We start from the raw sequence: 26,298 nt of genomic DNA on the forward strand, positions 1-26,298 counted from the left end.
TTTTTTGCTGACCCTCCAATTTACCAAGCATGATGACTTACTCCAGGAATTGATCGTTCCTAACAACATGTCAGGAAGAAAAAATTTGCCATATTTGCTTCTAATTAGCATTCTAGGGCTATCCTTCTTCCAATACAGATTTATTTGTTCTTCTGGCAGTTCATGGTACTTTCAATATCCTTCACCAACACCATAATTCAAATGTATTGATTCTCCTATGGTCTTCTTTTATTCATTATTCAACTTTCTCATGCATATAGGGTGACTGAAAATACCAGGGCTTGGGTGAGAAGCATCTTAGTCTTCAAAGTGACATCTTTGCTCTTTAACACTTTACAGAGGTTTTTGCATCAGATTTTCCTAAGCCAATATATTTATGCTATTCCCCCACCCACCCACCCCCGCCCCCAGAGGGACGAGTTTTATTATATCCCAACAAGACTATACGGGACATGTTTCACGCACGTTAAATATGTGTCTTCACTGCCCCTGGGAGGGTAGCACATTCACTGTTGGTTCCTTCATTGGCATATCAGGAGGTGAGCATCAAGAAGAACCCTCAATATATTCTGAATGGGGGACAGTAGGGCCCATTGCTGGAAGTGGAGGTAAGGCAGTGGTCAGCTTAGGCCCCTAGGACCTCGAGTCTTTAGTGGTTCAGGGACCATAGGACCTTGGTCCTTTGATGGTGTTAGCACAAGAGGATCTTGATATTTCAGAGGCACCGGGATGATAGGAACTTGAGTCTTCACAGGCTTGGGGATCACAGGACCTTGATTTTTTTAGAGGCTCTGGAGCCACATAACCTAGATCCTTTATTAGGGTTGGCACCAAGGAACCTTGATTCATCACAGAGCCAGGGCCTACACAACCTTGATTCTTTATAGATGTCACAATCACATATTTGTGATCCTTTAGATGTTCTGAGCCCCCCCGCCCCCCTTGATTCTTTATAGTTGATATGACCATGGGACTTTAATCTTTCAGATGCTCTGGGACACTGGGACCTTGATCCTTGACAGGTGCTAGGGACACAGGACCTAGATTCTTCACAGACTCAAGGCCTTGATCCTTCAGAGGCAGTGGTGCCATGGAACCTTGACTCTTGATTCTTTCTGATACTATCAGACTTTTATTCTTTAGAGGCACTGGGATTATGGGACTGTGGTCCTTTACTAGTGCTGAAACCAGGAGACTTTCATCCTTTAAAGGTGCAGGGGCCACACGATCTTGATCTTTGACTGGTGTCGGAATCACTGGACCTCAATCCTTTAACAGTCCTAGCAACACAGGACCTTGATCCTTCAGAGACCCTGGGACCTTGGGAGCTTGAACTTTTGTAGGCTCTGGGAATACAGGACCTTGACCTTTCAGAGCCCGAGACTATCAGTCCTTGATTCTTGTCTGGCTCTGGGGCTACAGGATCTTGATTCTTATGTGGGTTTGTCCAGGCTATCAGTGTCAGCCAGTTTATTCTATTCTTTTTTTGACTGCTGCTATCATAAGTGTATTTTTGTGGATCCAAGAAAATGAAGTTCATTGTAGACTAATTGGTACAATTTTTCTCATGATTGTAGGGTTTGTTAGGGAAATAAACAGAGTGCAATACAGGATCAGCAACAACTCAGAATGCAGCAGTTCTCCAGCAAGGAATGACTCTTCTCTGCCACTTGTTGTTGTTGTTAAGTGCCGTCGAGTCGGTTCCGATCCATAGTGACCCTGTACAGGGTTTCCGAGGCCGTAAATCTTTATGGGAGCAGAAAGCCTCATCTTTCTCCCACAGACAGCTGGTAATTTCAAACTGCTGACCCTGAGGTTCGCAGCCAGATTTGTAACCACTACTCTAATGCAGCAGTTCTCCAGCAAGGAATGACTCTTCTCTGTCATACTGCAGGCAAAACTTGTTCTTGTTTTCAGGCTCTCAGCTATGTGGCTCCTAAACCTCTGCCTTGCTTGGCCAGATGTGGCAAAGGTTCTTTAACCAGTCCTTAAATGTCCAAATGGAAAATTCTGCAAGCAAAACTTTTGCCCACAGGCATTCAGCTTCACTTGGTCTATGGTCAAGAAGTGCATAATTGCTCTGTCTCTCCATAAGCCTGCTTCTGCTGTCACCCTATTGCTGATTTTCCAGCTAGGGATCTCACACTTTGCTCATGTCTCTTCTTTCCTGGCACTAGATTTCTGTTTCTGTTTCTGAGATGGTGCCTGGTAACCTATCACAATGGTAAAATTAACTAGCCCTCGTGTTATAGTCCTGTACACCTTATATGCACAGTTCCACACAATCATTTGAAGGGAATTAACAAGAGTTTGGATAGAAAATCCATATCAAGTAAATTCATGGTACTACAAAGGAAGAGTCTATTTACTTGCCTTTGCCTACTTCTAGAGACTGTTGGATTTAATTGTTTTTTGGCAACTTCCTCTATTTTCAAAACCTAGTAACCTTGCACCTCTGGCTTGCTTCTACCATCATATTTCTTTCTTTTTTTAAAAAATTGTTTACTATAAATTGAGTGAAGGGTTACACACAAGATCATCAATTTTACACTCAACAAATAATACATTTTGTTTCATGTCAATAATTACAATCCTATCTATAAAATAACATTTATCATATTTGCACCCCAACCATATTTCCAAGCCTTCTCAACTTTGTCCTTAGGAAAATGTTGCCCTTTTGATTTTGAGTCATTGACTTTCCATGGTGACCATGCCTTACTAGTGTTTATTGCCCCACTCTATTTACTTGTTGCCTGAAAATTGAGCCACAGAGTGATTTCCTTTCAAAACTTAAAGGATGATAGAAGACCATAATATTAGGTTTCATCAGTCTGTTTCTGGTCAGTAAGCCTGTTTTTGTTTTTTAAGTAATTTTGAATTTTGTTTTACATTTTCTCCTATAGTTTTGAGAATTTTTGCCCACTTTCTAATGAGATACAATCCATACCGAACACTCTAATCTTTGATCTTCTTCAGTAAATATTTCAAATCCTTTTAGCTTGCAGAAAGCAAAGTTATACTTTCTGCATATTGTTTGCTGATGAGTTTTCCTCCAATCCTGATCCCACTCTCTTCTTAATATGATCCAGCTTCTCAAAATTCATATTGAATAAATATGGTAGAAAGATATATCCCTGACTCACACCTTTCCTAATTTTGAACCATTCAAATTCCCTTCTCTGTTCTAATGACTGCTTATTGGACTATGTACATGTTCCTTTTGAGGAAAATTGACACTGTTAACTGCTGTCAATTAAGTTCCAACTCGTAGTGACACTGTATATGGTTTCTGAGGCTTTATATCTTCACAGGAATAGAGAATGTCATCACTCTTCTGACGAGAAGCTGGCAGACCTGAACGAAAGTTTTGTCCTGTAATTATTATATGTTGTTGTTGTTGTCAGGTGCCATCGAGTTGGAACCGACTTATAGCAACTCCATGCACAGCAGAACGAAACAATGTACGATCCTGGGCCAACCACACTACCGCTGCCACACTTGAGTCCATCAATGATGCCACCTGGCCAATCAATCTTGTTAGAGGTCTTCCTCTTTTTCACTGACCCTCCACCTTACCCAGCATGACATCCTTCTCCAACGATTGTTTCCTCCAGACAATATGTCCAAAGTATGAGACCCAATTTACATACATAAATGTGTTTGCTGATCATAACAAACTAAGCCTAGCATCATGAAATTCCCATTCTTCATGTTGTTATACTTAGTTTGTTATGATCAACACAGTTGAATACTTTTGCATAGTCAATAAAGAACAAGTAAACATATTTCTGGCATTCTCTACTTATAGTCAAGATCCATCTGATGTCAGCAATGATATCCCTAGTTCCACATGTTCTTCTGATTCCAGCTTAAATTTCTAGCAATTCCATATTGGTGAATTGCTGCAACTTTATTTTTTTATTATCTTCAGCAAAAATACATTTTTATGTAATTTAAATGATATTCTCCAATGATTTCTGCATTCAATTGGGTCACCTTTCTTTGGAATAGGCAAAAATGTCATTTTCTTCCAACCATTTGGCTAGGTAGCTATCTTCTAAATGTCTTATCATAGACGAATGAGACTCTCCAGAGCATAATCAGTCTTTAAAATATTTCAATTTGTGTTCTGTCAATTCTTGGAACCTTGTTTTCTCCAATGTATTCTATGTAGCTTGGTCTTCTCCTTTCAGTACTTTCATTTCTTGATCATATGCTGTTTGAAATGGTTGATACTTGACACAATTATTTTTGCTGGAATGACTGTGTATTCCATCTACCTACATTTGATGTTTCCTTCATCATTTGATATTTTGCCCACAGTATCTTTTAAGGAGTCCTGATGTGGTGATGTAGAATAAATACTAGAATGATATCCGCAAGTTCAGTGGTCCCTCAGAAACTCTATACAGGATCACTAATAGTATAAAGCAACTTGACAACAGTTAACAGCAACAACAAAAATCTTTCAATATCTTAACTGACGGCTTGACTTTTCCCTACAGTCCTTTCAGCTTTAGAAATACTGAGCATGTTATTTACTTTTGATTTTCAACTTTGCTCATTTCATTATTATACCTTCCTTTTTCTTCTTGAACTGCCCTTTGAAACTGCCTATTCAACTATTTTACTTCATCATTTATTTCAGTCAGTTTAGCTCTTCTGTGTTCATGAGAAAGTTTCAAAGTATCTCCTGACATCCATTTTGGACTTTTCTGTCCTGTCTATTTAAATGAACTTTTGCTTTCTTCATTTATGATGTTCTTGATGTCATCTCACAACCTCTCTGGTCTTCGGATATTAATGTCAAATACATCAAATCTGTTCTTATAATTGTCTGTGATTCAAGAACATATTTGACACATTTGACATTAGGAAAAATTCAATTGGGCATGCACTTGTTTTAAATTTTTTTCAGTTCCATACTGAACTTACATATGAACTATTGATGGTCCTTCTTCTACAGTTGTTACTGACCTTGTTTTGGCTAATATTATTGAGCTTGTTCATTACCTCTTACTACAGATATAGTCAGTTTGACTGATAGTCCATCCAGTGAGGTCTAAGTATATTGTTGTGAAGTGCCGTTGAGTCAGTTCCAACCCATAGCAATGCTGTATAGGGTTTTGGAGGAGCAGCTGGTGAGATTGAACCACTGTCTTGCATATAGTCATCATTCATAATATTGAAATAAGGTATTTGCAATGAGTAAATCATTGATATTGCAAAATTCTTTAAGCAATCTCCAGAATAATTTCTCTTACTAAGGCTATATTATCCAACTATTGACTATTCTTTGTGTCTAATAGTCACATTCCAATCACCAGTAATTATCAGTGCATCTTGATTGCATGCTTGAACAATTACAGACTGAAGAAATTGGTAGAATTCCTCAATTTCATCAACACTGACTTTATTGGTTGACACAAGCTTTTAATGAGGAATAATTATATTATCTAGTCTTCCTTACAGATATTTGTGTATTATCCTATCACAGGAAGCATTATATTTCAAGATAGAGCTTGAAATCCTCTTTATTGACAAAGAACATGAAACCATTCCTCTTCAATTTGATGTTCCTTGCATAGAAAATCATATGATTGTTAATTTGAAAATGGCTATAGCTCTCTATTTTAGAAGACTAATGCCTATGATATTGATCTTTATGTATGCATTTAATTTTATTTTGACAACTTACAATTTCCCTAGATCTGTACTTCATACACTTAATATATGTTTTCAGCTGTTTACCCACATTTTGATTTGTTCTCTATCAGCAAATGAAGATACTGACAGCTTTGCTACATCCACACCATTAATGTCAACTCAACTTTGAGGAGGTAGCTCTTCTTAAGTTGAATTTTCAATGCATTGTCTTCAAACCTGAGGGGTTCATCTTCTGACACTATATCTAACAATGTTCAGATGTTATTCATAATATTTTCAGAGGGTAAACATTCAAAAGTAGTCTTCTTCTGTGTCTTCCTACTCTGTCTTAATCTGGAAGCTCTGCTGAAAACTGTCCACCACATATGACCTTTCTGATATTTAAAATTCCAGTGACATAGTTCTGGCATCACAGAAAGTCACCACAGCATGACAAACTGACAGAAAAATGAGAAAAGTTACTGAAGAGAAAACATATAATTAAGCATCCTTGATATCGAAGGAAAAAGTTCTAGCTGCACAGAAGGCATTGGTGAAACATAAGACTCCTGGCATTTATGAAATACAAATTGAAATGTTTCAACAAATCCATGCAGCCCTGGAACTATCCACTCATCTATGCAAAGCAACCTGGCTTATTGACAGAAAGGATTTATATTTATGTCCATTCCAAAGCAAGATTATCCAACAGGATGCAGAAAGTATTCAACAATATTAATATCACTTGCAAGTAAAATTGTGCTGAAGGTAATTCAAGCACAATTATAATACTGCACCCATTGACAGGAACCTTCCAGAAATTCAAGTCTGAAGAGGACTTGGAAAGAGGGATATGAATGCTAACATTACATGTATCTTGGCCAAAAGCAGAGAATACCACAACATTATTTATTTGTGTTTCATTGACTGGGAAAGCATTAAATTATCTGGATCATATCAAACTAAGGTTAACAGTGTTAAGAATGGGAGTTATTCTCATGTAGAACCTGTATGTATACCACAAGGCAGTTATTTCTATAGAAAACAAATGTCTAGTGAATGATTTTAACTCAGGAAAGGATTATAACCTTTCACCATGCTTGTAAATCAGGATTGGAGGAAGGGTCATTAACAACCTGAAATATGCAGTTTGAATTTACCAGCCACTCCTCAGGAGAAAGATGAGGCTTTCTATGCCAGTAAAGATTTACAGTCTCAGAAACCCTATACAGGATCACTATGAATTGGAAATGACTTGACACTGAAGACCAACAACAATAATCTATCACATAAGTGATTACTGGAAACTCTCTATGACACTGATGATAAAAATATAAATAAAGCAGTAACACTAACTCCTTTCATTGTAACTGTTTACCATTGAGAAACGGGCATTGTTTATAAGACAACTAAAGGAATTCAGTCAGAAATGGCTTTATTGAAGAAAACTGTTTGGGCTGTTATATGAAGATGAGTTGAAATAGCGTAAAATAAATGAGAACTGTATGGGAATTCCTGAGTGGTGCAAATACCCAATGCTTGACTGTCAATCAAAAGGTTGAAAGTTGGGTTCATCATGGTATACAATAGAATGAAATTGTGAAGATCTACTTTCAAAAAAATTAGTCAATGAAAATCCAATGGGTCATTTCTACTCTGATACACATGGTGCTGTCATGAGTCAAAACTGATGCAAATGAAAATTATTTTTTTCCCATTAAAAAAGGCCCTAGACCCAGGAGAGAATAAAGAGTATTTGAAAAGCAGAAGAAAATATTATAGATGAAGTATAGAAAGCCAACATGAAAGGTCTAATTATCATGGGATGATGTTGAGATTGGTCTATAAAAAATGCTGTTAAAATGGATCTATTTCTAACAGACACCTGGGTGAACTTAGCAAGGAAACATACTTTTCTGGTTCTCTCTAGTTTATTTTTACTTTCATTTAAATATTTAAAATATATCTCAAAGCACTTTGTCACTTTGTTTTATTATCATGCTTAATTGATTATATATATATTATACCACTATGCACATAAAAGGAGACCTGGTATGGTGTCATAAGTTATGCATTCAACCACAAAGTCAGTCTGAACTGCACAGTTGGCAGTTCAAACTTACAAGAAGGTCCTTTGAAACCCTACACAGGGTTTGAACTATGAGTCTGAATAGATTCAAAGGCACTAACATCGACAACAATGCACATAAAGGGAATGCGGTGACTTTTTAGGATAAGCACTGGACTGCAATCCACAAGGTCACCAGTTCAAGCTTACTATCTGCTATATGAAGTTTTCTGTTCTCACAAAGATATATAGCCACATAAACCATAAACAAGGTCACAACAAGTCAGAACAAAGTCCAGGGCACTTACCAATAACAACAACAACACACATATACACAATTTATTTTGCAAATTAATAACAACTGTTAGGAAAATGATATAACACAACAGTATTCTCAACATATTTATTGTTGAAAACATAGACTTTCAAATGTTCACATGAATTTTAAATTAAAATGATTCATGCATAATATAGGAATTAAATTTTAGTACTGGAAGTATCATAACATAGTTAGCATAAAAATGGTGGTCATAAGGGAAAAAAGTAATTTAGTTAAGAAAATAGAGATGCCTTAATGATATAAATGATAAAATGGAATGCCTAATGGGCATGCTGTGTGTTTTATATAGGTGTTTCCTCTTAATGTCAAGCAACAGAGCAAACAAGACATTTTTATTAGATTCTTTTTTCCTACATTTTGTCACACAGTGGCAAATTTGTAGCTACAGGTAATTAAAATGACATTAAGTAGCACTATTTTCAGTTATACAATATTTCACAGCAAAACTCTCATAGAAAGGGCATCACTAATTTATATACTCTATTAAACAATAGGTATTACTGTGTCCCAGAGTGAAAAATATAATGCATTACACAATTAACTCCAAGAGAAGACTTCAGTTTGCAATGGATGTATATACTAACTTTTAATTTTTTGTTTGTTTGTTTTGTTTATTAATTGATTCATGCATATGTTCGACCAAAAATCCTAAAAATTGATAGAATAGAAAGAAACATTAATAATTCTTTCTTAAAATATCCACAGGGCCAATGACACATTTTGTCATTTGTTGTTGTTGTTAATTTCCATCAAGTCATTTCTGACCTATAGTGACCCTACATAAGGTTTCTGAAGAGTGGCTGGTGAGCTTCAATGGCCAACCTTGCAGTTCAAAATGACTTTCCAGTCCAGTGCATTAACCTCAGAGCCACATCATTTAGACAATGCTAAACCAGGGTTTAAAAATGTTTACAGAGGCACAATATGGTATAAGAATCACCTGTGTTTATTATCTATTTCTACCTTTCTTGCAGTCTCCTTGTCTCCTTTTCCCTCTTCTTCCTTTCTCCCTTTCTTTTAATCCTGTGTAAGTTAATTTACTATTTCTAAAATGAGCATCATAACATATTACTAGATTATGATTCCCATTAATGTTGCCACCACTTATATATCAGTTTGTCATACTGTGGTGGCTTTAGTGTTGCCGTGATTCTGGAAGCTATGCCACTGGTATTTTAAATACCAGCAGGGTCACCTACAATGGACAAGTTTCAGCTGAATTTCCAGATGAAAACACAAGGATTCAGAGAGATGCACAACTTCCGAATAGTTACTTAAAAGCTTATGAATAGCAGTGAAACACTGTTAGCAAAAGGATATTGAATATTGAGACACGATGAAGAGGACCAGAATATTATCAGATACAATGCCAAAAGATGAGTCCTGCAGGTTAGAAGGCACTCAAAATACAACTGAGGAAGAGCTGCCTCCTCAAAGTAAAGTTGACTGTGATGACACCAATGGAATAAAACATGTGGGTCCTTCATTTGCTAACAGGACACAAAGAAACAGCTGAAAACATCTATTAATAATTGGAACATGGAACGTACCAAGTATGAATGTAGGAACATTGAAATTGACAAAATTAAGTTGAAGCACATAAACATTGATATCCTAGGCATGGTGGTGGTGGTTATGTGCTGCTGCCACTGTGTCAATCCATCTCATTGGGATTCTTCCTCTTTTTCGTTGACCGTCCATTTTATCCAGCATAATGCCCTTCTCCTGGGATTGGTACCTTCCATTATCATGTCTGAAGCAGGATAAAGGAAGTCTCACCATTCTGGATTCCAAAGAACTCTCTGGCTGTACTTCTTGCAACACAGATTTGTTTGTTCTTCTAGCAGTCTATGGTATTTTTAATATTGTTCTTCAACACCATAACTCAAATGCATCAATTTCCCTGCAGTCTTCTTTATTCACTAACTTTCAAATTAATTTGAAGCTACTGAAAATACCCTGGCTTGGGTTAGGTCACCTCAAACTGACATTTTTACTCTTGAATACTTTAAAGAGGTCTTGTGCAGCAGATTTGCCTAAACCTAAGTTAATGTGCCAGACTCAAAGCCAGTTAAACTGCAAGGTCAGGGATTAAAGCTCACCAGCTGCTCCTTGGAAACCCTATACAGGGTTGCTATGGGTCAGAATTAACTGGATGGCACTTACCAGCCAACATCAACAATTGCATATTAGTCACCATATCATTTCTCATGTAGTGATCTTTCAGTTTATTTAAGTTTACCTATTACCCTTCTTATTTTTATTGAACTTATTTCTCTTCTAATTTCTTGATCTTAAAGCACGTAATTATACTTCATTTTTCATAAAAAATACTTCTAAGTTGCTTTATTTTTAATTTTTTATACCTATTAAGTAAATCAACCACATTCATCAGTGTTATGTAGCTTTTAAACAAGCTTTCAAGAGAGAACCTGCATCCAGAGGGCACAGAGGAAGGTAGAATCTTCATGGAGTAGTATCCAATCTGTCTGGGTGTGGCTGATAAAAGGAGATGAGGATAGGTCTTTTGTGGTACAATAGTGAATAATTGTTATCAGAACTGACTGTGAGGGTTGGAAATGTAAAGGTAGATGTTTTGTAGCAAAAGGAGGGGCATTATAGACTTTGCAGTCCAGGAGCAGAGGTCCCTGGGACCATAAAGGGAGAAGAGTGAAGTGTGAGACCCTACCCAGAGAAAAAGTGACACTAGAGATGGAGGCTGAGAAGATGATTGTGGAGAGATGGAGTTGCTGGGGTCTCTAGACCCAGAGAGGGAGAGGGGCTGTGTGCTGATGGCCTGGGGGCAGGCTTGCAGGGTATACCCTTTGGTTGGTTGATGGTGCATTGAGGGGATTGTAACCGTAGCAATGAAATGATATATGACAGGATGAATGTAAAGCTAATATTCTCCCATGTAAACTATTACAAAATTCGCAATAAAACATTAAAGAAAAGTAAATCAATTAATATTTGAAAACTTCTCACTTCATGCATACATAAGTGTTCAAGGTTATTAATAAAACCACAATGCAGAATTGTTTAGGGAAAAATTAAAACTTTTTAAGAAGCACATAAACACCTTGATTCTAAATCTAAACCTCTTACATAGTTCAAACTTGCCCCAATCACTTACCATGATTTCTTATCTTATTGATATTATTGATTTATACAATTGAGCCTTTTATTCTCTTCTCTCATTTCAGGGCTGGTGTGGCACTGTGGGTTAATGTGTCAGACTGCAAAGCTGTTTGAACTGCAAGGTTGGTGGTTCAAGCTCATCAGCTGCTCCTCTAAAACCCTATACAGGGTTGCTATGGCTGGGAACTGACTCAATAGCACATAACAACAACAACAATTATTTAATATGACCCTTCTTTCCAAATTTCTTAATTTTGTTATGTATTATAAATCCTAGCCTCTATATCTGTGATTATGGACCAACTTTAAAATAAGTTACAAAGGAGAGCTCTAGTAGCACAGTGGATATGAGTTGGGCTTCTAACCTCAAGTTCAGCTTTAGAAACTACCAGCTACTCCACAGGAGAAAGATGAGGCTTTCTGCTACCATAAAGATTTGCAGTGTCAGAAACACTATACAGGTTGCTGTTAGTTGAAACTGACTCCATGGCAAATAACCACCACATAATCACCACCACCACCTGTTAGTAGGAGTCTTGGTGTGGCATTGTGGATAAAAGTGCCAGACTGCAAAGCTATTTGAACTGCAAGGTCGGCATTTCAAGCTCACCAGCTGCTCCTCAGAAACCCTATACAGTGTCACTATGGATCAGAATCAACTCAACGGCACTTAACAACAACCACAACCTGCTAATACATCAATTATTCAAATTTATGTACCAACTTGAAAGCCAGTGATGATGAAATTGAAGAATTCTATGCATATTGGCTATTAGTTGGGCTGCTAATCTAAGTCAGCAGTTCAAAACTACTTATTCAATCTAAAATGCATCAAACACACATTCAAGTTGTATTTGAAAATAATAATTGGAATGCAAAGATTGGAAACAAAGAGAGGATCCATTGTTGGAAAACGTAGCCTGAGTGATAGAAACGATTATGATAGAATTTTGCAAGACCTATGATTTATTCATTGAAAATACCTTCTGTATAATTACATAAAAAATAACTATACACATGAACCTCAGCTTATGCAATACACAGAAATAAATAGACTACATCTGTGGTAAGAGATGTTGGAAAAGTTCCACATCATCAGTCAAAACAAGACCAGTGGCATTCTGTGGAACACATAATCAACTGCTTATACTCAAGTTCAGACTTACTCTAAAAATTGTTTTTAAAGAACATGAGATACAAAATTAACATAGCCCATGTGATTTAGAGCTCATCTCAAGAAAATATTTAATACATTAGACGCTATGACTGAAGACCAGAAAAGATGTGGGATGATATCAAGAACATCATATAGGAAGAAAGAAAAATCACATTAAGAAGAAAATATAGAAGAAAATGGATGTTGGAAGAGACTCTGAAACTTGTCTGGCTTAGCAATTTTAAACCAAAGGAAGAATGAAGCAATAAAAGAGTTGTACAGAATATTTCAAGGACAGCTCAAGAACACTTAGCTAAATACTATAATGAAAGAACTGTAGTTAGAAAACCAAAAGGGAAGAACACTCGCAAAACTTTTCAAGCTGTAAGAGCTGAAGAAAAATTTCAAGCCTCAATTTGTAATATTGAAAGATTCTATAGACAAAACTACTGAATGATTCAGCAAGTATCAAAAGAAAATTGAAGGAATATATAAAGTCACTGTACCAAAAATTAATATGCAATGTTAAACAATTTCAAAGGATAGCAAATGATAAAGAGCCAAAGGTGTAATGGATACATTGACAAAGAAAAGGTCCTGGGAACTGATCGAAAACAAACTGATACGTTTCAACAAATCGATCCAACATTGAAAGCAATCACTCATCAATGTAAAAAAAATTGGAAGACATTTACCTGGCCAATTGATTGAAAGAGATCTATATTGTGCCCATTCCAAAGAGAGGTGACCAATGGAATGCAGAAATCATCAGACAATATCATTACTTTCACATTTAAACAAAACTTTGTTAAGAAAATTTTTAAAACATCTGCAACGTTACATTGACAGGAAACTGCTAGAGGTTCAAGCAGGATTAAAACAAAGACTTGGAACAATGGATGATTCAGATGTATCTAACCTGAATGTAGAGAATACCAGAAAGATGCTTATTTGTGCTTTATTAAGTATGTTCAAGCTTTCAAGTGTGTGGATCATGACAAGCTATGAACAACACTGTAGATAATAAACACTTAATTGTGCTCATGAGAAATCTTTGGATAGACCAGAAGGCAGGGTTTTGAACAGAATAAGGGGATCCTGGATGATTTAAAATCAGGAAAGCATGTGCCATGGTTGTATTATTTCACCATAATTTCACTTATTGTAAGAAATAAGAAAGAAAGAGATGAGAAGAGACTAGGCCTGATCTGTTCACAAAAAAACAAAACAGTATTCCTCATTGAGAAATAGGCAGGTGCCTCCTTTTTTGACTGTAGTAAGTCTAGGGCTCTTCGATTTTGTAGAACTATTCCTGTTAGGGAGTCATTTATTTAAAAAGAATGAGTGAAGGATAAATCTCCAAATGAATAACTGAGGCGTGGTGTTTGTTTGGGAGGGGCAGGTATGCCTTTCATTCCAATTACTGAGACTGAGGAAGAGAGTAGTGGACGGCTATATTCTGTTAGAACTGTAAGACTCGCCCCAGTATTCAGGAGGAAAGATATGGTCTTACCGGATACTGTTCCAACTATCCTGGGTACTGAGGGCACATTTGCTGTGGGGGTGGAGAATACTGGGCATCATCAGTCTTCTGAAGAGAACTAATAATGATAAAGGATCTTTCGCAGGTGGTTGGGGATGGCTAAAGATTGGACTGAACCTGACATGGAAGGGCATCCCTGGTGGGAGCAGTCCATCTTCCCCATTGACCACATACATATTGGGCATGGGTTGGCTGGTGGTCTCGGGTTAGGGCATGATTTTGTCCAGTGTCCAGCCTGCCCACATCAAAAGCACGTTCCAAGGACTGTTGTGATTTTTTCCTGCTCTGGGAAGGAGCTCTGGTAGCGTAGTGGTTACGAGTCAGGCTGCGAGCCACAAGGTCAGCAGTTCGAAACTACCAGCGGTTCTGCGGGAGAAAGATGAGGCGGTCTGCTCCCGTAAAGATTTACAGCCTTGGAAACCCTGTGTAGGGTCGCTATGAGTTGGAACCGACTCCACGGCACACAACAACAACAACAATAACTGGGCTGGGGCGAGTGTGAAGTGACTGACATTAGCATCTGATATTTAATGCAGAGCTGATTTTCTTTTGGGTGTCTCTGTTCCTCATCTCAGTTGTTAAAAACTTTTAAGACTGCTTTTAGAAGATCTCAGTGTCGGGTTGGGGACCTTCCTCTAACGTTTGTAATTTTCTCCTAATGTTGGGTGTAGACTGGTAAATAAACTGAAAATGAAGGAAAGTTTGGCCTTCTCTTTATTCTGGGATCATGTTGGTGTATTTTATCATGACTTCTAAAAGTTGGGAAAGACAAAGTACAGGATTTTCATTGGGGTCTTGGTTAATCTCAAGTAATTTATCATAAATGATAATTATGGGCATTTTTAGCCATTCCACCTTTAAAATAAGTAATTATGTGTTCCTTTTGTCTTCACTTCCATGTTGATAATTCCAATTAGGCTCTCTGCAGAGGTATAGCATCTTCTGCAGCAGGGTGATGGGAAGGAGACTACTCATGGAAAGCATCAGCATGGACTTCTGATGCTCTACATATGAATTCCCTTTCCTCTGGGGTCAAGGTAGTATTTAAGTTAATGTAAATATCATGCCAAGTTAAACGAAAAGACTGGGTTGTCCTCAGACACTCTTTGTGGAACTTGAGTGGATTTTCAGAAAAGGATCCTAAGCATTCTGGGATCTGGGAAAGATTGGACATAGAAAAAGAACATGCACTAAGGAGGGGCCATTGACCCCAACTATTGCCCTAAAGGGGAAGATAGTTGGTGCTGTACTCTGGGATTGGGTGACTGGAGGCAAGTGAAGAGAATCATCAGAAGGGGCAATGATTGAAGGAGAAGGGGGAGGTGCAAAGGATGGTGCAATAGGTGAGGGATGTTCATTGGCAGGATCAAAGGGAGGTTCCGGAGAAAATTGTTTCTGAAAAGGTTTTACATTTAAAATGAGAATTTTATGAACTGAACAAAGGGAAGCATGTGAGCAGAGGAAGAAAAAGGTGTGGACGTGGGGAACCTGCCATTTTACTGTTTCTAAATAGAAGTTGTCAATGTCTCTGAGAATTTGAAAGTCAAAAGTGCTGTTTTCTGGCCACTGACTGTCACTGTCCAGTTTATAATTGTGACCAGGCTATATTGCAAAAATCAATTAATTTTTTTTCAGATTGATTTTTGTTAGATGAAATTTCTTTAGGTTATTCAGAAGACAGCCTAGAGGGGAGAGGGTGGTTTGTGAAGCCCCAGCTCCCATTTTGGATGGATCAAGGAGTCACTGCCAAAGGTGGTATCTGCCTTCTTCCAGGGCATCTTGAGTGAGAAGGGACATGGCTGGAGCTCTGACTTTCAGATCGGATGGCAAGGAGAAGGTTATGGGTTACCCCCACCCCGCCATCTTTCAGGGGAGTCCAAGTGATCCTCTAAGGACCAGGGGATGAGGCAGAATCTCCTAGGATCCTCAGGAGAAGGTGCCAGGAGCTGACTTACCTAGACACAGGAATTTGTGACCGGTGTTGGATGAGGAAAGATCTGTCAGAATGGCCTCCGAAAGCTGGAGCTACGTAAAAAAAAAAAAAAAAAAGGGCTACTTGGAAGTGAGCAGTTGGAAAATGGACTTTACAAGAGTTGTAAAGGGTCAATGATCACTTGTAGTCCGTTTCAGAGGGAGAGAGAGAAAGAGACAGAGAGAAAGAAGGAAGAAAAGCTGTCTACTCATATATCAGCAGTCAAAGAAAGAGATTCCGGAGTTTTGAGAGTTCACTGGAATGTGTCCTAGTCAGAACACTGAATCTGCAATCTCTCACAGTTCACTGGAGAGGAAGATGGAGAAAATAAACAGACAGTGAGGCTCAAGAGCAAGCACCCTCCCATAGAGTCTGAGGGGTTTTATGAGGGTTTGGGAGGATATGGGCTTTTGTGAGGTCTTGCCAGGGGGTGGAATTTAGATTTGACTAACTGGTACAAATGGGAAATTGAAACTAAAGGAAAATCTACATTTAAGAAAGTTGTGATGGTTGGTCTCAAAATACCTTCACTCAAGTTCCCTCATTCCAGCCTTCTGTTGATATGTATAGAGAATGGAGTTTTTCATTGAGAGAAAGACTTTGGTAAGTGGAGCACTTGGAACATAAAGATGGTTGTGACAGAAGACAGAAAATGTTTGGACATAGGGGACCTCTGACCACTTTCCATTCCGTTGGAGGAAATGCTATATATCTCTGAGAATTCCATAATCTAAGGTGCCATTTTCAAAGCATAAAGAAGAGTTTCAGTTTGATTTCAGATTGCAAATGAACTTTTGTTTTTTTTTTTAAATTGAACAAGAAACAACCTAATAGGGTCTCTTTTTCTATTTTTGAGATATTGGTTCCCATAATTTTTGTATGTTCAGTTAACGGAAAAGTTAAGATGGGGGTGGCCAGGGCATATGATGTTTCTCTACAGGGCATCCTAAGGAGAGAAACATCTAGGCCAGAGACAGGAGGGAGGGCCAGAAGAACAACCAGAGCACCCCCTGTATTGTTTTAATGGTGGGCCCCTGAGACAAGTAAGGAAGGCCTGCTGAGGCCTTACATCTGGGGGTTGGAAGAGGCATTCTCTAGGTACCTTAGGGAAAACCTCCGGAGGCCTATTTACCTTCCCTCTGGGAATGACTAAGAGAGGAATCAGCTGGTGGTGGATGGTTGGAGCTGGTCTGGAATGCCGTCATGTGTTCTGCTGGAGCCACGAGGTTAGGAAGGAGAAAAGGGAGAAAATTGCCCACATGGATGACCAAAGATGTGAACATCACAAGTCTTTTTAGAGGTTACCAGAGAGTAACCCCAGCCAAACCTTCTCAATTGGACTTGGTTTGCTCACAACTTCAAGATGTCTCAGGAATAAAAAGTTAACCTCATGTCCAGGATTCACCTGATCAAACTTCTGCTGACCACCATGCTTTAGATCATGGAGGAGAGGAAGAAAAGAGGGTGTGGGGGAATGGGGTGAAGTCAACCTGGAGCCAGCTGGGAGCCTCTGCTTACTCTCCCATGTCCCACATTAGGAACCAAAATGTAAGAAATAAGAAAGAAATGAAGAAAAAAATGTGGCTTCAACAGCAGGCAGGTTTATTGGGGCTTCCAATGAGTGGGGTTATGGAGATTTTCCTGAAACCTAAAACTATGGCTGGGGGGGGGGGTGTGTGCAGTGGGGAAGACAACGATGATCCGAGGGTCTCTTGTGCAAATAACCTGAGAAGCTGGATTATATGAATAAGAACATGGTATCATGATTGTGGGAGGACTCATTAACAATCTGCAATATGCAGATGATATAAACTTGCTTGATGAAAGCAAAGAGAATTTAAAATTCTTACTGCTGAAAATCAAAGATCACAGCCTTCTGTATGAGTCTTGCTAGGGAATCAGTAAATAACATCATGATAAATGGAGAAAATAATGAAATTGTCAAAGACTTCATTTCACTTGGATCCAGTATCAAGACTTATGGAACCATCAGTCACAAAATCAAATGACATATTCCATTTAGGCAAATAAATTGCACAAGACCTCTTTAAAGTGTTCAAAAGGAAAAGTATCATTTGAGGAATAACGTGCACCTGAGCCAAGCCATGGTATTTCCAAAAACTTCATATGTTTTTTTAAAGTTGGAGACAATGAATAAGGAAGACCACAGGAAAAATAATGCTTTTCAGTTATGCTGTTGGAGAAGAATATTAAAAGTACCATGGAATGCTAGCTTGTTGTTATTGTTTTTAAGTGCTGTCAAGTAGGCCCCACCCCATAGCAGCCCTGTATAGGGTCTCCAAGGAGCAACTAGTGAGCATGTACCACCAACCTGGCAGTTCAAACCAAATTTTCAGTCCAGTGCATTAATGCACACAGCACCACACCAGGACTCCTGGAATACTAGCAGAACAAATAAATCTGTTGGAAGAAGTAAGTACAACCAGACTGTTCACTAGGAGAAAGGATGGTGAAACTTCGTATCTCATACTTCAGACATATTGTCACGAGATACCACTCTCTGGAGGAAGACATGTTGCTTAGTAAAGTGAAGGGTCATGGAAAAAGAGGAAAACCCCTAATGAGATGGTTTGGCACATTGATTGCAGCAATATGCTCAAGTATAACAATGATTGTGAGGATGGTTTTTCAGTCTGTTGTGCACAATTTCACTATCAATTAAAACCAACTGGATGTCACTTAACAACAACAATTCATTTTACATGAAGCAGGGAGTGAATTTGAATCTCCTACTTTGCAGTTAGGAGTCCAGTCGTTATCCTATAGCCCCACACCAGGACTCCTGCAAACGTGTACACACTTTTTTTTTTTTTTTTGGTATAAACTCCTTATATCAAAGTGTAGTTTTGAGTTAATTTTTAAAAAGTAATTTTGTATGTGGGATACTATTATATAATCTTTTATTATAATTGAAACACCTACAACTGTAAATAATAGAATTATTTAATACTGACGCTGATTGATTCAGTTTGTGAGGGCCAACTATCAATGATAGATGAGTAACTATAGTGAAAAATCACACAAAAATTATATTAATGAAAGATCATAATATGACTTCTCTTTAAGTACCATGGTAGAAATAAGGAAGATTGATTTATTCAGAATTTTATGAAAAATAAAACTTCTAGGACAAAACCGTTTTGTGGTTGAGCTGACTGTAACTTATAATTACCCTATAGAACAGGTAGAACTTCACCATATCGTTTCTAGGGCTGTAAATCATAGAAGCACTCTACCACATCTTTTTCCCTTGGGTTTGAATTATTTATCAGTCAAGAGTTTGAACCATTTTGCTAAAATGTCTCATAGGAATAATATAGATGTGGGTATTAGAATAATTATTTAACATTACAATGTCCCACTGATTAAATATGTTATGTACAGCTCTTCCTTTTATAACTGACTAGACCTGAATTGCAGTCCTGGTGTTACAGTGTCGGATAATCACTGATTGGCAGTTCAAAGCAACAAATCACTCCTTGGAGACCTTATACAGAGTCGCTGTGAGTCATAACCAACTTGACAGCACTCAACAAAATCAAGGCCTGAATTCATAAAGCCAGGCAATTGGAAATGGAAAATAAAGTGTGTTGGGAGAGATCAAAGACAAATTATAACCTGCAAGAAAGAGCTGAAGCCAGTGTTGGTCTCTCATTGGCTCCAAACATCCAACATTGAGGAAGCAAGTTGCCTGCAGAAGAAACTGGCTACTTTCATCATTGACTAAGCATGAACCTAATCCAAGAGTTGGAGAAGCTGAAGATGGATGTTAGAGGAGCTTGACAAACTACAGATCCAATGATGTAAAAAATCATCAAACTGAGCTAGAATTTCACCTAAAATTTCCTAGACTGGAATGGTAGTATATGTATCAACTTTACTAATATGGCTGCTGCTTCTTCCCATTTTTCTTCAAAAGTTCATGGAAAGTCACATGGCTTGTGCTAAGGCAAAGAAAATATGGGAGGGAGTCTGTAAAAATGTATTTCATATTTAGCTTAGCACACATTTTAAATCCTAACAACTGTAAGTACTGAAAGTCACCTGATTAATCCAAGTTTATAATAATGATAATACTTTTTTTCCCCCAGAAAATATCTACTTTCTCATTTACTTCTGTCTGCATGTTTCTTTTTAATTTCCAATAACTTTAAATTAAATGCATTCACTTACCTTCATATGCTTAATTTACTGTAAATTGAAAACATTTGCTATCAGATTTTCAGGTCATACAGAGGTTTACTTTACTCTTCTTAAGTTCAGATTTTAAAATGAAAGCCAAATCAACATAATCAATAGACCTTAGAGAAGAAATATTTATTTCATAGAATAAGTGGCTATCAATGAGATTGTCCCTAAATAATATTCACTCAAGATGGATGGAAAACAAGATACAGTAAAATACAAAATGTGTTATGACTTATAAAGACAGAACTTCACAATATAAGGACTACAACTTCACTGAAAGATGTTTTTGGTACTTAGACTTTTAACTCTGTCCTCTAATCACAACTGAGTTTTCTTGACAACCACCAGTAGGTACCTTTATTCCCAGCTGCCAGAATTATTTTAATCTAAGATCAGTATTTCTTAATTCTTTCCAAACTAGAGTTTGGGATCTACTGATTTAGTTATATTTCATTTTAATTTCACTCTGAAGTTTTCCATTTATGAGAACAAAGTTCTTACATCTCTTCCAATGCTGGTCATTCTAGATACAAATGCTTGCTATAAACTTAAACTTTATAAACTTAAAGGTACTTGCACACAGACACTATCTGAGATAAAATGTTTATTTACAATAAAATAATCCTTACTTGAGATATCAGGAATTAGAGCTATTCTAACATTCAATTAATGACATTGAATGATGCAATCAGTTTTATTTACTAGATCTTGAATAAGAGAAGACAGAGAGTTCAGACATGAAACACATTTAGGTTTGTTATATTTCATGCAGTTTTTATTTAATTATATAGTAGTCCAGTGAGTGAAACTAGAGATACTTTTTTTTTTTTATAGCCACAAAACATTTTATTTACGAAATATATCTACCACAGGTCTTTTCACCAGGGAAGGCTCCTATGCCCTCCTGGGAAGTTATACCAGTCAGTGAGGTTTAGAGGCAATCAGCTGATACCAGTCCATGTACGTCAGGATTGCTCCAAAGGACTTTTACTGGTGGATTTTGGGGGAATATATTGCCAAACCTTTCTTCCAAGGCACATGGAGGCTACAGTTGACCCTCCAGCCTTAGTAACCTACAGCGTTTTCAATACCCAGGGATTTCTAGAGGAAGGTCATGTCTAGGTAAAGAGTCAAGCCCTCCCAATTACTATCCAGAGAAGGAAAAGCTGTCTTCCCATTAGTGTCTGGGGTTGAATAGTGGACTCAGAGCTCACAAAGGGCTAAAGATAGGGGCTGCCAGTTATGCAGGAACTTGGGAAATGGATGCTTCCAAAGGTGATTAAGAACAGAAGACCCAGTACCTACTACACAGGGCTTGGTGAGTGCAAGTGGGAGGGGGGAAAAAAGCAGGCTACAGGACCAGATCCTCCAATTCTCCTAGGTTCTGAAGATTAGGGCAAATGGTCAGTTTATATCTTGATGTCTAACAAGGGCATCTGCTTGTGCTGGTAGTCACTCTGCCAGCCATGTACCACCTTGGGCTCTCCCACATCAGAAAGCAGCTCCTGCTTAGCCTCATGCAGCTCCTCAGCAGGGTCATAGCTGTACATGGGGAGCAGGTGGTGGCAAATATGGTCCACCCTGGGGAGATGGGGAGGCCCAATGCAGAGATCCTCTCCTCTACCAGTCCATATCTCCTCCTAGATTAAGTTGGGGTTCTCAGAATACATGCCCATTCCTTCAATGGCCTCTCCCCAGTGGGGAATCTGAGACTGGGGCAGAAAAACATAGAATTATCTCAAGGGTAGGTAATCTCAGACTGAGGTACATCCTCCTTGTATGCAGTGAACTCAGATCCGCTTTTTCTTCTCTACATACCTTACCATGGCCACTGCATAACCCACCATGGAGTCACTGTTGGCCTGGGTGACATTCGGCACTGTGGTGTTATTCATGACATTGGCAGTGGCAGCCCGAGTCAGAGAGCTGACTGGTCAGCATGGGTAGTGTGGTGCCTCTGCTGGGCTCTCTCCTGCCACTGCAGACCCTACAGAAACCTAGAAATACTTTTTAATATTTAAATTGATGCAATATAGAAAAAATATTTCATGGGAATATAATAGGGGTGAGACCAATGATGTTTATAAGACAGTAAAACATTGAATTTCATACTGATTTAGAATAAGCACAAAACTAAAATGACTAACTTTATTAGGTACATCCAATTCTGGTGACTCAGAAATACTAACAGACATTCATTTAAAAATATCAGAGAGAGTCAGGTCTGAATTACTCAGATTCTTAGTTTAACTGAATGATGGAAAGGAAAAAAATCACAAGAGGATTTTTTAAGTATGAAGAATGAACCCATATATCAAATAGAAACACACCAGGTAAATTGTACACTTGATGATTAAAAGACTAGTGGCAAGATTTCTTGATACTAAATTAACTGGAAAATTAATTGTTGGATCCTTGAATTCCTCTGTTAGAGTTAATGAGAAATGTAAGAAATTAGTGAAATGATCCAGACACAGGATGCAATATTCTTGTTTCTTTACCTAACATCAAACCAGTATGGAGATAAAATTCAAATATTTTATTTCACATCTAAGAAAATTATTTTAGAATAGGTTGTATAATATGTTAAATATGTATATCATAACCATATCTACATTAATAGAAATGTTTCATCTAATTATTAACAAATTATTTAAAATAGATTCATTTTTCTCATATAGCATATGAAAGTTTTTGGGTTTTTTTTCCCCAAATCAAACCAGTTTATGCATACAAAATGAGTTTAACATACATCTGAAATTTATGCATGGCTACAGACAAATTCTCTCATTAATAAACTTATCTTGGGTGACATTTAAAACAAAACAAAACAAAATAACAACAACAAAAAAAAGACCTTTCATTCAGAACAGTGACTTCCAAGGACATCTGCTGGGCCAGTTAAACTCAAGGAAGAGTCAGAAGTTTATGGCAACAGTTTTGTTTTTGGATTTTTATTTATTTATTTCACATTGGGATACTCTTAAGCAAATTGAAGAACACAGGACAATCATGGGGACTTAAAATTGTGATTTTTTTTTTTTTTAAATTGAAAATTGTGTTTATGAGAAAAAGGTAAGGAACATTGCATCTGTTCATTCCTTAAAGGTAGAAAAAGTAGCATTCAAGCTCCAAAGGTAGTAAAAACTGAGAATTTTGGGGAAAACTGTCACCATAAAAGTGGTCCTTTATCAACTTCCACTGATGGAGACAATATTCAGAGACATAATTCAGAGCAAAGAGCACATTGATTACTGAGTGTCAATACTCAGGAGTACAGAGGAGTAGAAAATCTCCCAGATCTGTCTCTCCAGTGGAAAGGAGGAAGGGAAATTTTCTGGCTTTCGATTATGAGGTAAGGATTCAATGGATTTCAGGAGCTCTGTTGTATGTTTATTCAAGGTCCTGTTGATTATCCTAGCCAAGCTCTCTCCAGTCAGCTTCATTAATTTCTCTAGATGGTGATTATCAGTGACCATAAAAGATGTATGTTTGTTTTTCTTTCTTTTGCTGCAATAGTCCTTCCTGTGGTAGTCCTCAGGGTAGGGTTTGATTACTAACTAAAGGAGAAGAAATTATTCTTTTTAGAGAAAATTATTATATTATGATGGCAGTATAACCACTTGAGTTTTCTTCTAGATTTTGCTTTGGCTAGGTTTTTAGTATCTGTAGGGTTCTCAGTGCCCTGTTTCAGTTTCCCCACCTTTGTAGTCAGTTACTCAGCCTTGTGAAATGGGCTATTGTCTCTCTTTCCTGGCTGCTTCCTGCTGAATGAGGGCACTATGAGGTGAGAAACCTAATGCAATTTAACATAATGGAGGTGGAGGGACTGAGTGGCAAAAATTGGAGACATTGCATTGGTTTAGTTAGTGTACATCACCTCATTTCTTAAGTAGGGAGAGTGTGCTCTAGTAGGACAAAAAGTTCACCCACTTCCATGGTGCTGCTACTCCCTGAGCTGCCACCTTTAATAAGCAGGGGACAAATAGACAAACTAGTAGTGTTAGGGTATGGGGTTAGGTGAAATATAAATGGCAAAAAATTTACTGAAGTCATAAAATTTCCAAATGCAAAGAACCGGCAGGATAGGATTTGGAAACGATCCTCTGATGTTAACCCTCACTCCCAATTCAGCTACCCAGTGGGGTTTGTTAACCCTCCCCATTCAGCTATCTTATCTGTTGGTTAAACCACACTTCTCCCTTCCACTCAGCCATCCTTAACCAGTTTTCAGCATAGTCATAAAACATCACTGCATGACCTCAACATGGCAATTCCAGGGCAGACATAGGTCTCGAACCAGGATCCTAACAGGATGCATGTGTGAAGAGTTACATCAAGTATCCCAGATGCCGCTGTCAAGGAATCCATCTTGAAAACTTAGGCTCTATCTTGGATGCCAGATGCATGTGCAGCATGAGGGAAGAGGAACAAGGAAACAGCAAACAGAATCACAGAACTATGCAAAAAGAAGAGCCTGCTCCTACTTGAAATCCAGCAGAACTGCTCTGCAGTTTAACTTCTCACTAAAAAATACCTTAGACTGTGAGCATGAGGGAACATTATAGCCTAAGACATGCCTCCCCTGTAGTGCTGTAGACTTGAGGAGGTACTGCTGTATATGGCATGTCTTCCCTGCAGGAGACACTGTTGACTATGATGTATCTCTTGTGCAGGTATATGTATATTTTAATAAAACACTTTAATACTATAAATGATGTATTTCATTAAGCAAATCTGGTGCACAAGACCTTTTTAAAGTGTTGAAGAGCAAAGATGTCAGCTTGAGGACTAAGGTGTGCCTGACCCAAGCCATGGTATTTTCAATAACCTCATATACATGCGAAAGATAGACAGTGAATAAGGAAGATTATAGAAGAATTGATGCCTTTGAGTTGTGGTGTTGGAGGAGAATACTGAAAGTGCCATGGACTGCCAAAAGAACCAATAGATCTGTTTTGGAAGAATGAATAGATCCTTTTTGGAAGAAGTCCAGCCAGAGTGATCCTTAGAGTCCAGGATGGCCAAACTTCATCTCTCATACTTTGGACATATTGTCCGGAGGAAGCAGTTGCTGGAGAAGTATATCATGTTTGGTAAGGTGGAAGGTCAGAAAAAAAAGAGGAAGACCCCCAATGAGATGGATTGGCCAAGTGGCAGCATTGATGAACTCAAGCATGGCAACAATAGTGAGGTTGGCCCCGGATCAGGCAGTGTTTCATTCTGTAGATCATAACGTCGCTATGGGTCAGTACCAACTCGATGACACATAACAACAACAATACTATATTTCATGATTTTCTGCTCTTCTGTAGCCTAACCCAATAACAGTATTATGATTCTTACATTAAGTACAGGAGTTAGCCATAAACCGAACATGAGGATGACACTGGTGAACCAGGCCAAAATTTCTGGTCTTGGAGTCTAGGGCTGGCCTATTCTGCTACATTATGGATGGTATGAATATTGAGTTTAACTTCCCCTGAAGCGTTGATCCAGACACAGCAAGTCTTGTTGATAACAACATATATACTTCCTGACTGGGCAAGCAAGAAATCTAAAGCAATATAGTTGTCTAGAACCACTTTAGCTAATAGATTCAAGAAGCTCTGCTGTTCTCTCAAAGCTCTTTCAGTACCCAAGGCTAAGATATAAATTGTGTCAGACAAGCCTTTTCCATTTGATAAACCACTAGTCCTAGGATGGCAGTTTGGAGGAACTATCACCCATATCCCTTTTCTTCTAAGATGGGGTTATACCCTTTTCCCACCTCTTTTATCACATTGTCACCAATATTTCTTTTTGTCTGACATCAGGCAAAGAGAAGAGGATTTGAGTAAGGAAGCCCAGGAATCCCAGGGTGTATTAGCCTACAAAATGGATTCTGGTCAGGCATAGGATGACATAAATCTAAGAGGACCCCTGGGGTTGAAGGAGTTGGATAGTGGAATATGGTTTCCATCACATAAAAAATGTATTCTGGGGGTGAACAAAGGGACAAATTTTCATTCAGGATTTATTGGAGACTAAAGTTCCCAAATACTATAATAAAATATGCAAATATTTAGAGTTAGAAAACCAAAAGGGAAGAAAACAGTCAGTATTTCTCAAGCTGGGGGAACTGAAGAAAAAATTCAAGGCTCGAATTTCATTATTGAAAGATTCACTGGGAAAATTATAGAATGGTGCAGAATGCATCAAGAAAAGATGGAAGGAATACACA

General features: G+C 38.0%; 1 pseudogene; it reads right to left on the reverse strand.

Moving 5' to 3' along the window:
- LOC102835322 overlaps nucleotides 1-26,298 on the reverse strand; it is a 96,972-nt pseudogene that overhangs the window by 27,429 nt on the left and 43,245 nt on the right.

This window comes from Chrysochloris asiatica, unplaced genomic scaffold (assembly GCF_000296735.1).
Source record: "Chrysochloris asiatica unplaced genomic scaffold, ChrAsi1.0 scaffold00628, whole genome shotgun sequence".
Taxonomy (NCBI): Eukaryota; Metazoa; Chordata; class Mammalia; order Afrosoricida; family Chrysochloridae; genus Chrysochloris; species Chrysochloris asiatica.